Consider the following 15,747-nt stretch of genomic DNA (forward strand, 5'->3'; position numbering starts at 1 on the left):
TGTATTCTAATATATTATGTAATCTTGGGATACCATAGACACGTATACAAATGTTTTGACATATCATATCGACCCATGTATATATATTATTTGGAACAACCATAGACACTCTATATTGAGTAATGTTTGAGTTAGCTATACAGGGTTGAGGTTGATTCCAAAAATATATATATACTTTGATTTGTGATCTTGCCTGAGACGTGTATACGCTGGATCGTGGATTGATTCAAGATATTATATATCGATTTATTTCCGTACATCTAACTGTGGACAACTAGTTGTAGGTTACTAACGAGGACAGCTGACTTAATAAACTTAAAACAGTAAAACGTATTAAAAATGTTGTAAATATATTTTGAACATACTTTGATATATATGTACATATTTGTTATAGGTTCGTGAATTGACCAGTGGCCAAGTCTTACTTCCCGACGAAGTAAAAATTTGTGAGAGTGAGTTATAGTCCCACTTTTAAAATCTAATATTTTTGGGATGAGAATACATGCAGTTTTATAAATGTTTTACGAAATAGACACAAGTAAATGAAACTACATTATATGGGTAAATGATCGAAGCCGAATATGCCTCTTTTTGCTTGGTAGCCTAAGAAATAGTAAACCGATCTACTAATTGACGCGAATCCTAAAGATAGATCTATTGGGCCTAACAAACCCCATCCAAAGTACCGGATGCTTTAGTATTTCGAGTTTTTATATCATGTCCGAAGGATTTACCGGAATGATAGGGGATATTCTTATATGCATCTTGTTAATGTCGGTTACCAGGTGTTCACCATATGAATAATTTTTATCTCTATGTATGGGATGTATATTGAAATATGAAATCTTGTAGTCTATTATTACGATTTGATAAATATATAGGTTAAACCTATAACTCACCAACATTTTTATTGACGTTCAAAGCATGTTTATTCTCATGTGATTATTAAGAGCTTCCGCTGTTGCATGCTAAAATATGGACAAGATTTGGTGTCACCATGCTTGTATAATATTGTATAAAATTGCATTCGAGATTTACTTTGTTGTAACATATTAATATTGTAAACCAATATGTATTGGTAGTGTGTAAGTGTGATATTTTTAGATTATCATTTCTTGATAATCTAGGTGGTGTCCTTTTAACCTTGTCGATAAAATAAAGGTTATGGTTTGTTTTAAAAACGAATGCAGTCTTTGAAAAACGTCTCATATAGAGGTCAAAACCTCGCAAATAGATCAATTAATATGAAACGTTTATAATCGATATGAACGGGACATTTCACCGTCTCATTTCAATCTTTTGATTTTTGTTTAGATATACACCTGTACTATATATTTAGTTGTTAGATGTTATAGTTTATTGATAGAAAAATAAACAAATTCAAATATACTCGTAGTTACTATATATGCTTAAAAAAGATACACCGAAATGATGTGCCATTTTAGCTGCCCAATCATACTGATAAGAAGAAACACATACTTAACCATTAACTCACAAGCTAGCTTTAATGAAGAAATATATGTTCATAAAACTTACAATCCCAGGTGAAGGCTCATGAACGTTCCAAAACAATTAAGTGTCGATAACATCTGAACCCTCGTTTTTCGCTTTAATCGTTAAATAGTCCCACATCTTCGAAAACCCACATCAAGAACACGAACACATAAAATAATTTTTTGTGACAAAAAGTTGTTCACATGCAACCCCGATGACCTACAATCGGATGACAATATGGCCCACAATCAAAACTTCCACCTCTAGTTTTATGAACTAAATTATATTAATGAAATGGACGATTATACCCTCACATGTGCCACATATGTGAGGGGTTAGTTGTTAAAATATAACCACATATGTGAAGGGTACCATTCACGAAAGTAAAACAATATATAGGTACCAACTACGCAAAAAAGAAAGTTTAGGTGTTGTAATGATAATTTGAACAAACTACAGGTACTAACGGCGTAATTTTTTCTGTATTATAATTTGTGAGTATGTGTCCATGTTTATATGTGTATTTTGGGGATTGATTATTTCTAATCTCGAATTGATGAAAATATTGAATTTTTTTTTATGAAATCTATGAATAAATTTGAAATTTTGAAATTGGAAAGTAGGAAACAAATTATGGTTTATGATTTTTTTTTCTTTTTTTCTTTTTTTTTTATGTTAAAGATAAAGATGAAGATGAATTAAAGATGAAAAAATTCATGGTTGGTCCAATAAGCGTATCACTTAACTGGTGAAGACTAACGTTCAGTTAAATCTGGAATCATTCTTGTATTAGGCCACACACAATCGTTCCTTTCTTTCACTGAACTTCTCTCTTCCACATCGGCGCCACATCAGCACAAACCCTTTAACATTCCTTTCACATTCCTTTCACTAAATACTCACAATCATAAACTTCACTACCCCAGTTTACCCAATTTTTATTATTATTTAAAACTTAAAATATAAATATAAATAATATTTATAAACTGAAAAAAAATAAAAATAAATACGGATTAGATAATAATAAATACGGATTAGATAATAATACGGATTAAAAATAAACCCTATGCAGCTCATCACCATCGTCACAGATCTGGTTCTCTTCCTCGTATAATTACTCCGGTTCGTTTTTACCTCATAGATCTGGTTACAATCTGTTGGTTTGCAACATCATCAACAACAACCATAATCAATGTTATTTATATTGAAGAAATTAATAAAAAAAAAAAAGAAGAAGAAAAGGAGAAAGAAGAAGAAGAAAAGGAGAAGGAAGAAGTTGGGTCCCACAAAGTCGAACGTTAGAAGGGTGAGGGGACTCACTGGCGGCAGCTGTGGCGGAATGGTGGTGGTGCGGGTGAGCCGGTGGCGGACGAGTGGCGGCTTCTTTCACGAGCCATTACATGTGGCCTTATGCTTAAAACTTGGGATTCTATTTAAAGTATAGGTCACATCTTGATTTTTGACACAGTTTGGAGAATAACAATGAATTTTTTTTGTGACAGTCAGCAATAGCCCATTGAGATATCAACTTCAAACATTTAGATAGGCCCATCTTATTATGGGCCAATGACCCAATATCCACTTTCAACATTAGGGCTTCCTTTACAACCAACGTACCGGACGGCGGACGCTATTTATTTTATCATCATCATCATCATCTTCTATAAATTAGAAATAGAAACGTATCATTTCACAACTAAATTAGGTTTTATTAAAACCCTAATAACAACAGCCACACAGGTATATCAGATCAAGTTTCGATTATTGTTAATTCTTTAGTTCTCTCTTTTAATCTTTACGAAAATAACTTTATCGTAAAATGAGTCTCTGTTTTGTTGTATCAGATGATGAGAAACATAACTGCAACAAAATGATGAACTTTTTGTTCATGATTACTAGTATTTAAGTCTCTGATGATCATCAATTATATTGTAATTTTTTAACTAATTATAATATAATATTCGATTTTTTGTTTGTGAATTTTGGAAATGATGATTAACCAATTGGTCCGTGTTTCTGATTTAACCGTGACCGACAATTTTTTAACCAACTTCTGATCTGTTAATTCACAAATTTTTATATAGTTTTTATTAATTTTTTTCGTTCTAATTTGTATAAAAATGTAGTTTTTTTAAATGTCTGCTTTGATGAATTATGAATTTAATCACATGTCAGACTTCGGAGATTCTTCAGAATCAATGAGATCACAGTTCATAAGTCTGAGCACGTTAACAACATTTTTAATTGTTTTGTGGTTTACGTTTTTCTATACTTAGGGTAACATCCTACGTTGGACAATGGACATTAGATGTTTGTAAAGATGTACGTAATTAATTCATTATGAACTGTAAGGTTGATTTAATTTGGAAATGCTACGCACGATTTGGAACATTATAGCCTCATGTATAAAGTAATATGATAAATACGAATTTGAGAATACATTAACTTTCGTTACTACTTACTAGCATTAGATTATTATGTCTAGATCAACTTAAAAAAATCGTATTTATGTCTAGCTACTGTTGGTAGTAGTAGTAGAAACTTAATGTGTAGAAAGCAACTGCTATTTAAATAATAAATTTATAGATCTTTTCATTAGTAATGCAATTATAAAATTTTAAAAATATATTTTTCACAAAATTCGGGGGTTACACTATTGAAAATTGATGTTTTTTCTATTTAATTTTTTTTGAAAAGGAATGATAACATTATAATGGATTTATATGTAACGACCCACCAAAATTGCTATTGACGCAGTACATTATTCACCGGCATCATTGCGAGGTATTGACCTCTATATGATACGTTTTGTAAACATTGCATTCTTTTGAAAATGCACACCATAAATGAATATCTAAATCCAAGGTTTTTGACATTTAATGATTTCTACATATAGACAATCAACGTAAATAATAGTTTACAATAATACATCCGTTAACAATGCAGTCAAAATAAGATACATGGTGATGATTATGTGAATGCAAAGTTTTCTCTAATAAAGCATGTATGACTCCATGCACATAGCTTGTATTACGTATAAGCAAACAGCGGAAGACTTCTAGGGACCTGAGAATAAACATGCTAAAAGTGTAACACAAAGGTTGGTGAGTTCATAATTTTAATATTGCTCATAATCTGTATATAAAGGTGGACCACAAGATTTCAGTTGTTTCATCCAGAAACGTTTATCAAAATATTCTACAAAATTGAGCACCCTGGTAACTAAACTTTAACGTTATAATAAGTACCCCTGTTTTAAAATACATTCAACCAACATGTACAATACACGCAATCTAACGTGTACTAAACTCAAATAGTATACATCTGTTTTATAGTTCAGGCTAGGGTTTCTATACCTGGAACAGACGGGGATGTCAAGCCCTATGGATCCATATATAACTACTCGCGCCCACCAGTTCTTATAACCGGCAGTTACTAGTTACCAAAGTTAAGGGATTTTCGGTTCAAACTCGGTGTAGAATTTAGTATGTACTTGTATCCATTGTGTTTAAAATAAAATGCATGTATTCTCAACTCAAAAATATAGATTGCAAAAGCAATTAAAAGGGGATCTATAAACTCACCTTGGTACGGGTGATGCAAGCTAACATGTAAACGAGATATCAACCCAAAATGAATTGTCCCAAAAAAAATTGATGTATTGAATTTGGACTGAAACTATACAAATAGACACCTCTTGTTTGCGTACAACACTAGCCTGTCATGTTTTATTCTTTTAGTGGTTATGAACTAAATATATGGTATGTTGAGTAGGTGAAGGAGAAATGGTTTATATAACTTAGAATGAAACTTAGTTCATCTGTAACACCATGACATATATAGAAGGTGTGGATGATCAAATAATGTAATAGACAATAATTAAAATTTTCTGCACATATATTACTTTTTAATTTGTCATTATATAAAATTGAAGGTCCACATGAGACTTTAGTTTTACTCATTTTAATTTCTTTTGATTCTGTTTGCCGACATGCAAAATTTATATTATTCTTCAATTTAAGACAGTGTTATTATTATTATTATTATTATTATTGTTATTATTATTATTATTATTATTATTATTATTTCTATAGTTATTTTTCAATACACAAAGTTTTCACCTGATTGGACCATGTGACACAAAATATTAGATACCACACCCATCATCGTGTTCTATTTTTTTCTTCATCAATTTCATTACTTTTAGTCAATCAAGATAAAGTAGTAGGACCTCCCCATCATTCTAATTTATTACTTGCCAATTCTCACTTTTAATATCTATCTATCAATGCTACGCATATAAACATAAACCTACATATGTATTAATTTAATATATTAATATAAAAATACTATGTCAACATAGTAAAAATCATTATGAGTATATGATAGCCAATGACCATCGTTGCATTTACTTAGTTGTTAGATTACGTAAATATATTCTTAACTTATAAATCTATGTATGTTATGTAATGTAAGTTGTACTAAGACTTTCTAGCATAATTTCTCCGAATTCGACATATATTTCAATCTCTAAAATCAAAAATCAATAGATTTAGTTCTATTACTTTATGTTTCATGTGATTTTAATAAAAACAAATGAGTTACTTTTTATGAAGAATACTTAGCATGTCATAAATACTATAATTAGAGTGTTGGAATCAAATATGGATTGGAATTTTGGAGGGTTGTAACATTACCCACCCGTTATAGAAAATTTCGTCCCGAAATTTTAAGTAGTACCATTAGAAGGCGTTATGTTAGAAAACGGCGAGAATATTTTCATTTCATTTTATCTTCACGCTCTTTCGAGAAGTGGCTGAGCCACATACAAATTAATGGTAGCACAGGCCATCAATCATTTGATCTCAGTAGTGTGATTTTCTTTTTCAATATTTGTTGGTGACACCATAGAATTGTCCCGTGTCAAGCAAACTGAAGGTTTCAGGGCATCAAGTTTCAATTTCAACTTATATTAAATAATAAAAATAACTCTGAAGGAGACTTATATTGTGATAATATATTTATGTTTTATATGAATATTAATGTAGGAAAACCTCAAATTTTATACTTCAGCTTCATGGCAGCTTAGCTTCTGTGAAGAATATGAATAAATAAAGGAGGTCAGTGGCTTTTTTTTTTTTTTTTTTTAACTGTAACTCCCTTAAAATTTGTTTATTCATAACTCCTTGGAATTTGGTAGACAAAGGTGCTTCGGGGATGAACATGCATATTTATCATTTTGTTAATTAATGTTGTAACACTGTAAATACTTTAAGGACTAACAGTATAACTTGCATTTAATTATACAAATTGCTTTTGTTTTCATGCGTTTTGTTTTTATGCCTAAGGAAAGAAAAAGATATCTACAACTATATATATTTATGTGCCATCTTAAACATATATAATCTAATTACGATGATGATATAAATAATCAAATAAATATGATATTCTTTTACCTTACCACCTTATTAAATATTATTCAAGGGTTATAACATGAACTAATAAAAACAATCTCATATCGTTATCTTTATTGTTCAAATTATTAATTACTAAATAAACATATAAGTATATTGATAATTAATAAAGTACCACAAGTAGTATATTTTTATGTTTACGTTGTAATCTTGTTCATAATTTAGAGATTAGAAGTGTGAGTTATATCCACTTCCATACTTAATTGTTTTCATTATCTTTTTATTTATTTATTTACTTATTTTTTTTTTTTTTTTACAACTTACCACTTTTAAAATCTTTATTTTTTTTATTTTTTTGTTGTAAGAATTAAAATAGTTAATGGATTTAAAGTGTACAAGTAAGTATTATCATCTTCTTCGCAAATTTGAAACTTTCATAAATAATTAAATTTAAATATCATCAATCAAAGTGTAATGGAAACCCTACTTCAATGTCGCAATCACCATGTGCATGCACAAACGTATTAAACCTCAACTATAAATTTCAAATTAGAAATAGTAGTTGGGATGATAATAATAATGTTTTGCTGAGATTGTTACTTGTCAAAATCTGAATTTTACAACAGAGGTAGGGTCACAAAAGGTCCGCCTATACAAACGCCCTACACCTAACTAATAGCCTGACATCTTGACTATGTATCTCTTCACTTTTTCAGTTTTTCTTTAATAATTTAATTAATAATTAATAATTAATTAATAATAATGATAATAATTAATAATACGACATGGAGTAATAGTTACGGAGTACAAATTTATTATCTTATTTTTTTTAGGCTGGCTTTTTTTTTCATTTTATTTCTTTTTCTTAAATGTCAAATTTTATATTTTATATAAGTTAATCAATACCATTGTGTACAATACAAATTACTAGTTCACTTTAATGTCAGTTAAAAAATTTTAAATTAATGTATGTAAATTTATAAGTAGAGATATTCGATTAATTAAATATAGATAGTCATTTAACAACTTATTCGAAATAATATAAACAAAAATAACGGTCGTTAATATTATTTCTAAGATAAATGACTATCTTATTTTAAATAATATTAAGTGTGTAGTTTTATAAATGAGTAATAAAATGTTAATCGTGTAAGTTTATAATTAAATAAATTGTAGTGATAAGATTAACCAACTATCGTCTAATTAAATTGTAAAATGACTATGGTGCTGAATGTAAGTAAATATGTAAATTGAGTTTTTTTTTTCCTACTATGGTGTTGTACTATAGTATCACTAAAAAAAATTTACATCATGTACGTCCGAATCAAAGCTAATCATCATGTACTTGATTTCATGCATTTGATTTCCGTAAATGATTAAGTATAACATACTAAAATACGTTACTACATGTTTTCGAATTCCCGTTTTGTTAAACAATCTATTTCATAAATCAAAACTTTACGATGTCGAAAACATGATTTACTAAGGAATTTTCGTGTATAGCGAACTAGTAATTAGTAGAAATCCCGTAAGATGTGGATTATATAAATTTTAATTATACATATTGATAAAGAATTACTTTTGAAATGAGATCGAGTCTATATCTAAACCGAACACGAAAAGTTGTCGCTAGATATTTGTCGAAACCGAACACGAAATCTGTTTCACCCATTTAAGTTTTATTGCTATCTTAGTTTTGTATGTGTTGTAGGTGAAAATAAAAAAATATGACATATAAATAGATATAAGGATAGGGATGGACTATTTGATAAAACGACGGACTTGTTTTATTGGAAACTTTACACGTATATATAATCAAAGAAAACATAAACATGTTTGACTTCTAACCTCACAAGCAATAGTTAAAGAGGTAAGGTCCTTACCTTCATAATTCCTTTTCTACTATTACTACATAACGATTACCTAACGATTATTTATTATTTATACTATTATAGTTAAGACGTTAATAATAATATTACTGTATATAAGAAATTTAGTATTTATATATAAGGTTATTAATTTCTATGTGTCATTTAGAATTCGCAAATGAACAAAAGTTTGCGAGGTTAAGCATTGAAGTAATTTGAGAGAGAATTTGGAGAGTAAAACTTGAAAATTGAATAGATGAAAGTGTGTGTATGTGATGGTTTTGAAGGTTCGAAAATGAAGTCACATTTTGTATTTTAGTGTCTAAAGAAATAAAATGGATGAAAAGTACAGAGTTTTATTAAATACCCATATGGTGACCATGTATTCGAAGGAATCGAAGCGACGAGAAGGAGACTTTAGTTCTTAAATTAATAAATAATATAATATAAATATAACAATAACAATAATAAATTACTGTATAAATTAATTAAATAATAAATATAAATTTGATACATTACTTATTGGAATGGAATGAGTGACACGTTTTTTTTTTTTTTAGATGGACACAAAGTCATATTAGAATCTAAAGTAGGTCACGGGCAAAACTTTTGATAATATATGGTTTTTTTTTTATCTTTTAATAAAACACAATGTATTCGTTAGGCAGTCTTAACAAAGTCCATAACATACAAACAGATATTTTATGTGATCATCGACACAAACGCATTCATACGTCCGCTTAATAAGTTCTTTACTCACAATTTTTATTTTTAATTCCAATCAATTAAAAATAATTTAAATATCATATTTTCTCTATCATATTACTACTTTCTAAAGTTTTGCAAGGATGATTAATCCATGCTTGATTTTCTATATTATTTTGATCGTGCTATCTATCATCATTCTTTTTAGTCTACCATTGGAGGAATCTGATTACTTCTACCTTACCTTTGGGATTCTATTATTTATAATTTTTACCGTGTCTATGTTTTTCGATATTTATTGATATAAATGGATTGTAATTTTATGTTGTTGTGTGTCTTGATTTACTAATAGCATTTATTTTATTTATTAATATCTTCTGGCGAACTGATAGAAGCATAAGGATGATATGATAAGGAAGAATAAGAAGAAAGATGTGAACTAGAGTGGTGTGATATCTAAGATTTTAGTATTTTTAGACAACAATACAATAGAAGGAATACGTAACATGGTACGTGATTGTGATGAGGTTGATCAAGCATCATCACCATCACAATCCATTAGAACTTTTGCATGACTTACCGTAATATAACCACGTTGATCAGGCATCATTATATTACAGTAACTCATGCTTTCATTCCAACACCGCTCCAAAATATTTATGGATATAAAACAAGAGTCGTTTTTCAGAATTTATAAATCAGATTGATTTCAAAAAGGGGTGTACTAAAAATAGTACGAGAATATAATATTTATTGTAATTAATAATATTGAAAGAGTAATGACGTAAGAATATCTTTGAAACTATTGAGAATCTTCGTGAGTCGGAAAAGACTTCTTCCGATTCACAATTCGAGATGTCCGGAATTTCTGAATCGAAGCACATAAGCACATAATATAACACAAATGATATCTATAAAAATATATAGGTAATAACTCACGTAGGAATATCAGGAATTTCGAAAGTCCTAAATGACGCTTCCTGGTTTTTCAGGAACCAGGGTGTTGAAAATTAACTCGCTTGAGCTGGAGAAGGGTTGTAATCAAAAGGAGAAATACTTGATAGTAATAATAATATTATATTAATGTCAGAATATGCACATAATCACATATAAGTGTAACGACAAGGTTCTAGACTAGATCACTAATGTATCCTAAGAGTCCAGGTCAGACACACTAATGCATCTAGTTCCCTAGAACCACCGCTCTGATACCAACTGTAACGACCCACCAAAATCGCTATTGACGCAGTACATTATTCACCGGCATCATTGCGAGGTATTGACCTCTATATGATACGTTTTGTAAACATTGCATTCTTTTGAAAAGGCACACCATAAATGAATATCTAAATCCAAGGTTTTTGACATCTGATGATTTCTACATATAGACAATCAACGTAAATAATAGTTTACAATAATACATTCGTTAACAATGCAGTCAAAATAAGATACATGGTGATGATTATGTGAATGCAAAGTTTTCTCTAATAAAGCATGTATGACTCCATGCACATAGCTTGTATTACGTATAAGCAAACAGCGGAAGACTTCTAGGGACCTGAGAATAAACATGCTAAAAGTGTCAACACAAAGGTTGGTGAGTTCATAATTTTAATATTGCGCATAATCTGTATATAAAGGTGGACCACAAGATTTCAGTTGTTTCATCCAGAAACGTTTATCAAAATATTCTACAAAATTGAGCACCCTGGTAACTAAACTTTAACGTTATAATAAGTACCCCTGTTTTAAAATACATTCAACCAACATGTACAATACACGCAATCTAACGTGTACTAAACTCAAATAGTATACATCTGTTTTATAGTTCAGGCTAGGGTTTCTATACCTGGAACAGACGGGGATGTCAAGCCCTATGGATCCATATATAACTACTCGCGCCCACCAGTTCTTATAACCGGCAGTTACTAGTTACCAAAGTTAAGGGATTTTCGGTTCAAACTCGGTGTAGAATTTAGTATGTACTTGTATCCATTGTGTTTAAAATAAAATGCATGTATTCTCAACTCAAAAATATAGATTGCAAAAGCAATTAAAAAGGGATCTATAAACTCACCTTGGTACGGGTGATGCAAGCTAACATGTAAACGAGATATCAACCCAAAATGAATTGTCCCAAAAAAAATTGATGTATTGAATTTGGACTGAAACTATACAAATAGACACCTCTTGTTTGCGTACAACACTAGCCTGTCATGTTTTATTCTTTTAGTGGTTATGAACTAAATATATGGTATGTTGAGTAGGTGAAGGAGAAATGGTTTATATAACTTAGAATGAAACTTAGTTCATCTGTAACACCATGACATATATAGAAGGTGTGGATGATCAAATAATGTAATAGACAATAATTAAAATTTTCTGCACATATATTACTTTTTAATTTGTCATTATATAAAATTGAAGGTCCACATGAGACTTTAGTTTTACTCATTTTGATTTCTTTTGATTCTGTTTGCCGACATGCAAAATTTATATTATTCTTCAATTTAAGACAGTGTTATTATTATTATTATTATTTTATTATTATTATTATTATTATTATTATTATTATTATTTCTATAGTTATCTTTCAATACACAAAGTTTTCACCTGATTGGACCATGTGACACAAAATATTAGATACCACACCCATCATCGTGTTCTATTTTTTTCTTCATCAATTTCATTACTTTTAGTCAATCAAGATAAAGTAGTAGGACCTCCCCATCATTCTAATTTATTACTTGCCAATTCTCACTTTTAATATCTATCTATCAATGCTACGCATATAAACATAAACCTACATATGTATTAATTTAATATATTAATATAAAAATACTATGTCAACATAGTAAAAAATCATTATGAGTATATGATAGCCAATGACCATCGTTGCATTTACTTAGTTGTTAGATTACGTAAATATATTCTTAACTTATAAATCTATGTATGTTATGTAATGTAAGTTGTACTAAGACTTTCTAGCATAATTTCTCCGAATTCGACATATATTTCAATCTCTAAAATCAAAAATCAATAGATTTAGTTCTATTACTTTATGTTTCATGTGATTTTAATAAAAACAAATGAGTTACTTTTTATGAAGAATACTTAGCATGTCATAAATACTATAATTAGAGTGTTGGAATCAAATATGGATTGAAATTTTGGAGGGTTGTAACATTATACAACCTAATCAAAAGAATTTCCTAATTGCTCTAATCAAATTAAACAAATCAAGCTAAACGGTTTTATCAACAAAGTGAAAAAACACCTTTAACTTGGTACATGAATTTAACTAAGACTATAAATAAACCAACATGTTTAACCTAGTGCATGAACTAACAGTTTTATCAACAAAGTGAAAAAACACGCTTAACTTGGTACATGAATTAAATTAATACTTCAACAAACTGAGTCTTAAAACCCGACTATACTAAGAGTGACTTCCTTCTCAGAACTAACGAAGGACTAAACATTACCAACAATGACATACTTTCTCATTAAAATTGGGATCTACTATATTTAATTAATACAATGTACAAATTTAAAAACAAAAAGTACCACAAATATAAACACACTCCTTCGTCCACAAATATTTCATGGGACGATTGAACTAGAGACGAGAAAGAGGACGGCACCCTGGGCGGAGGGGAGGACACGACGTTGCCATTGGTGTCCTTGTGGGCGGCACTTTGGGCGGGAGAGAGGGCATAACCGATGGGAGGACTCTAACAAAGTATATAAAAAACCCAGCATGCTTAACCTAGTGCGCGAACTAAACTAAGTTTATAACAAACTAGAGATGGGCATAAAGATCGAATCTGTAAAAACTCAATCCGAAACTGGTTCTGACTAGATCTGGAACCGCTTCTTGGATCATAACTAGTTCTAACCAGATTCTAACGGGAAAATACAGCCAGTTTATCCGGACAAAATCGGATATTTTTTAACTAGATAAAATCCAGGTTTTTTAACTGATCCGATTTTTTTAAAAAAATATTCGTTTATGGTTGTTTTTCTTTTTTAGCAGATTTTGAAAGTTTTTTTGAACCATTTTACCCCCACAAATGTAGTATAATTTGATAGTATTGGTTTTGGTGGAGAACACAAAATCTCATTCTCTCAATCAAGGTTGCAGAATTCGCTATTCGGGGATTAATCGGTCGGAACTTTGTAAAGAGTAATCGGCAATTCGAGAATTAATTGGGGATTAGTCGGATTGTACTTTACACATTTCAATAATAAATTTCAATAATTATATGTGTAAATATAGAATAAATCATAAACGTAAACAAAAACTTTAAAATTGTCATCTAAAATTGTTCATTTTGTTCAAAATTATAAAGTTCTAGTTTAAAATAATGTTAAAATGTTGACCAATATTGACTTTGACGACTTTGATTACCAAATTCGATTTTACCCCTCATTTGACGTTGACCAATTAATTAAATCAATATTGAGAAATCGGAACGGATTGCTTTTAATAATGATTAATTGGAGAGTAATCGAAGATTGATCGGCGAGTAATCGGGTTTTTTTACAACAGTGCTCTCAATTCTCTCTAAATCTCTAAATACTCTCTAGTTACATAATAACTACTTTCTAAACTCTGCTTACTAATCCTATAATGGATAATTCACAAGTTTTCGTTTCCGTTTTCGGTTCCATTGCAACATTTTCAAATCGTTACACCAAGTTTTATACAAGTTTTTAAAGAGGCATCGACAAAAGTTTCGGGTTTTTATTATCCAACTAGTCCACTAGTTTTACAACTTTATTTAACGACGAAAAAAATATCCGAATTTGCAATCTCAAATTATGTTATTTTTAGAAAAGGCAAAGAAAATACCGAGACCGAATTGGATGAAAGTGAATATGATCTCATTGACATGGTCCACATGGATGAATACATAGCAACTTACCGACAAACTTGTGTGGTTGATGACCCCAAATTTGAAGCAAGTGAACGATATCGAGAACGACAGATGCAAGACGAGTAAAGTATAATGGGTGATGATCATGCCGAACCTCGATATATTTTAGTCGTAATACATTTTCGGGTGATGCCATTCTAAAGCTCAAAATGTATTAATTTTAGTATTATATGGAGTATAAATTATAATTGTATCGTTCAGATAAAAATGTTGTCATTTATAGTTATTCATACTCGTAGTCATCAAAAATAAAAATGTTGTTATTTAAATTATTTACAATGTTTAGCGTTATAATTTATAAATATATTGTTTATAGTTGTTTGAACGTTATAACTTTTATTTATATTAATTTTATTATTGTTGTTGTTCAAACTTTATAAAAATTGAACTAGTAAAAATATAACCGGTAAAAATCGAATCCGACAAAGATTCGAGTCCGGAAAATTCCAAAAACACGATCGAGAACCGAAAAAATCGATTCTGAAATATAATCCGACCCCGAGAACCAAAACCAATTCCGAAAAAAAAAGTTTTTTTGTTTTTGTTTTCCGAAACCGAATCAGGTCGGGAACCAGTTTATGTGCATGTCTATAAAAAAAAAATGGGATCCTAAAAAGAACGACTATACTATCAAAGTAATTAAAAACACAACCACCACGCTTAACCTAGTAAAAGGTCTAAACTAAAGCTATAACAAACGGGATAAAAAAACGGTTATGCTAACAAAGTAACTAAGAGCATTCATAACCATGACGCTTTTCTTCAGATTAACATATTGTCACATCATCACCACAACACCATTTTCTGCTCATTCATTTTTATCACTAACCCATCACATATCACTCCCAACTATCATCCCTTATTAAATCACTAAAAATAATTAATTAAATCAAGTACAAATATTAAAGCAAAATGTACAAGTAATTAACACTAATTATTCTGTGATGCATTATGCTTGGAGACGAAATGGTTAGCTAGCAAACATTGGCAACATGTTGGCTTGGTGCTACCATTAATGTCAATATTGGCAAGTGATATTTGGCGGAGTATTAACAACACCATTATTGGGAATGCTAAAAAAAGCATAATAAATTATACCGCCGACTGTCCACCAGTTTCGTGCCGGGAAAGATAACCATAAAAACCGTCCACCCTCTGGAAGCACACTTCCGCCACCACCAACGGCGAGAGTAAGTCTCCAGAAGAGCAAAAAATGTGAACCCGAGATATTCCAGCAGGCACTGCACTGCCGGTAAAGAAACATCCGACCAGATAAAGGTACCTACAAGCACCACATCTGAAGCATGCAAAAAAGAAAATCACATC

The 15,747-nt window shown here is 30.1% G+C and overlaps 3 non-coding genes across 3 annotated transcripts; all 3 read left to right on the plus strand.

Moving 5' to 3' along the window:
* Window positions 1-3,331: 3,331 nt before the first annotated feature.
* LOC139887430 (small nucleolar RNA Z199) lies at window positions 3,332-3,413 on the plus strand. Its single transcript, XR_011773262.1, has one exon. It is a non-coding gene; the product is annotated as a small nucleolar RNA Z199 (small nucleolar RNA).
* Window positions 3,414-3,477: 64 nt separating this feature from the next.
* Window positions 3,478-3,555, plus strand: LOC139886679 (small nucleolar RNA SNORD18). Its single transcript, XR_011772553.1, has one exon. It is a non-coding gene; the product is annotated as a small nucleolar RNA SNORD18 (small nucleolar RNA).
* Window positions 3,556-3,630: 75 nt separating this feature from the next.
* LOC139887436 (small nucleolar RNA R64/Z200 family) lies at window positions 3,631-3,724 on the plus strand. Its single transcript, XR_011773268.1, has one exon. It is a non-coding gene; the product is annotated as a small nucleolar RNA R64/Z200 family (small nucleolar RNA).
* The last annotated feature ends 12,023 nt before the right edge of the window (window positions 3,725-15,747 follow it).

This window comes from Rutidosis leptorrhynchoides, chromosome 1 (assembly GCF_046630445.1).
Source record: "Rutidosis leptorrhynchoides isolate AG116_Rl617_1_P2 chromosome 1, CSIRO_AGI_Rlap_v1, whole genome shotgun sequence".
Taxonomy (NCBI): domain Eukaryota; kingdom Viridiplantae; phylum Streptophyta; class Magnoliopsida; order Asterales; family Asteraceae; genus Rutidosis; species Rutidosis leptorrhynchoides.